At 57.6% G+C, this 2,500-nt stretch overlaps 2 non-coding genes across 2 annotated transcripts in view; both read left to right on the forward strand.

The window, feature by feature from the left end:
* Positions 1-534: 534 nt before the first annotated feature.
* LOC146720659 (5.8S ribosomal RNA) lies at positions 535-689 on the forward strand. The gene has a single exon (XR_014925992.1). It is a non-coding gene; the product is annotated as a 5.8S ribosomal RNA (ribosomal RNA).
* A 1,040-nt stretch (positions 690-1,729) lies between these two features.
* LOC146720660 (large subunit ribosomal RNA) overlaps positions 1,730-2,500 on the forward strand; it is a 4,040-nt gene continuing 3,269 nt past the window's right edge. Inside the window, exon 1 of the ribosomal RNA XR_014925990.1 lies at positions 1,730-2,500. This exon is cut by the window's right edge and continues 3,269 nt beyond it. This is a non-coding gene — a ribosomal RNA (large subunit ribosomal RNA).

The following is a 2,500-nucleotide window of genomic DNA, read 5'->3' on the forward strand; positions in this document are numbered from 1 at the left end:
TCCGGCCATACACACACGCAGAGCGTCGATTCGGCGTTGAGCGCGAACCGGTGGTAACCTATGCCCGCGCACGCGTGTGTGCAGCACCCACGACGTTCGTCGACGCGCGCCCTCCCCGTTGTCGCGGGGCAGCGGTCAGCGTGCCGAGAACACACGGTGTGCGACCGCGAGTGCCGAGCGAGAGGACCCCCATATATTATTATAATATATATATATATATATATAACACAGAGAAGGGATCGATGATATTTCGACCAATCTGTCAACTGTGTCGGTCCGACGGTTTCTTCAAAGAGCTTCCGCCCCGGCTCTCCCGTTGCGGGAGAGACGCTCCGAACGAGAAACACACAACTCTATCTTTGTGCCGTAGCCTTCCCTGGCGGGAGGCGGCGGTCCGCGCGCGTCCTCGGACGCGCGCGGACAGGCTGATCGAAGAGCCACCACGATTATTCTCTCTCTCTCGTCCGAGAGAAGAGAACCACGATGGTTGAACGAGAAGCGCGTTTCTTCGCGAACGCAAAAATTTCGAACGATTACCCTGAACGGTGGATCACTTGGCTCGTGGGTCGATGAAGAACGCAGCTAATTGCGCGTCAACTTGTGAACTGCAGGACACATGAACATCGACATTTCGAACGCACATTGCGGTCCACGGATACAATTCCCGGACCACGCCTGGCTGAGGGTCGTTTTAGTACCCCTAAACTGCTTGCGCCCGAAAAGCGCGCACGGCCACGACGCGGGCGACCAGAGAATGGCGCGCGCGTCGCCTGTGCCCTGTGCAACGCTTACAATGGGCGTACGAGCGATCGTTGGACGTTCGCCCGAGGTGTCTGTGCCGCGCCGACCGGCCGCGGTGCAAATCCTGGCGTCGTCTGAAATGACACACCGAAATAATAATAATAATAATGAGGAGGAGAAGCGCACAAGCGTGTAAAACGTTGGCGAACGCGCGCCCAGAGAATGCTGCGCGAATTAAGAGGGGGAGCGTGTTTGTGTATCCAAGTCGTGTGTGTACGCGAGAGCCGAGGAGAAATGGGATGAGAGTAAGAGCGCGCGCGAAGGGAGCAACAAACGGCCAAAAAAAGGGTCAGGACGGTGAATGGCACCGCTTTCCCTAGAGCGGCGCGTGCGTCGTTGTCTCCCGAAAGTAGGTAGCGCTTGTCTCACCGTCTCTCCTCTCCGTACATCACACAGACTGACCGGACTGCTCTCGCACTCTGTGCCGCGTCTCTCGGTGCGATAGCGCTCGCGCGTCTTATGCCGAGGCGCCCTTGCCCGCACACATAACGGTATTACGGAGAAATATACGGCGCGTCGTCGTCCGGCGGAGAGAGCATTCGTAATCCTTTACCTCTTTACGGAGAAGGGTTTTGAATCGCGAGCCGACCGCGTGTCCGAGTCCACGAAATTTTCGTAAAGCGAAAAAAGGGGACCGGCGCGCCGCGTCGTGTACTCGTCGAATCGATTCCGCCCGAATTTCGTATATAAAAGAGAAAAGGGAGAGCCGAGAATCTCGAACCCCGCGATATATCGTCTCCATTACCACCAACGAGTGTGTGTGCGGTTAGCGCCCCGGCGATTTGCCTTCTCGCGTATTTCGTGTGCTGCCGCTGCTGCTCTCTCGTTCGACGCTCTCTCTCTCTCCCTCTTATAATATATATTATAGAGGAGAGACGACGATGAGCGACGCGGAGGAGGCAAACGGCTACGAAAACTCACTATGCGACGACCTCAGAGCAGGCGAGATTACCCGCTGAATTTAAGCATATTATTAAGCGGAGGAAAAGAAACTAACCAGGATTTCCTTAGTAGCGGCGAGCGAACAGGAAAGAGCCCAGCACCGAATCCCGCGGTTCCGCCGCAGGGAAATGTGGTGTTTGGGAGGATCCGCTTATCCCGAGGTGCCGCGTCGCGTCCAAGTCCATCTTGAATGGGGCCACTTACCCGTAGAGGGTGCCAGGCCCGTAGCGACCGGTGCGCGCCTCGGGAGGATCTCTCCTTAGAGTCGGGTTGCTTGAGAGTGCAGCTCTAAGTGGGTGGTAAACTCCATCTAAGGCTAAATACGACCACGAGACCGATAGCGAACAAGTACCGTGAGGGAAAGTTGAAAAGAACTTTGAAGAGAGAGTTCAAGAGTACGTGAAACCGTTCAGGGGTAAACCTAAGAAACCCAAAAGATCGAACGGGGAGATTCATCGTCAGCGGCGCTGGCTTCGCGTCGGTCGGCGATGTCCCGCGGAGTCCTTGCGGCTCGCGCGCGGGCACGCTACCGTGCGCCGATGTCCGGCGCTCGTCGTCGTGCACTTCTCCCCAAGTAGAACGTCGCGACCCGCTGGGTGTCGGTCTACGGCCCGGGTGCGGTGTCTGTCGCGTCGCCGGTAAAACGGCACGCGACAAACCCTCGGTCGCCCGGCCGGCTGCTCGGCGGTACGCGCAAGGTATCAGGCCGCACTATTCACGGTGCGTCGAGACCGTCGCAAGCGCGCGCCACGGTACT

The sequence above is a fragment of the Nylanderia fulva genome, unplaced genomic scaffold (assembly GCF_048542155.1).
Source record: "Nylanderia fulva isolate GAGA-0341 unplaced genomic scaffold, ASM4854215v1 Scaffold642, whole genome shotgun sequence".
In the NCBI taxonomy this organism is placed as follows: Eukaryota; Metazoa; Arthropoda; class Insecta; order Hymenoptera; family Formicidae; genus Nylanderia; species Nylanderia fulva.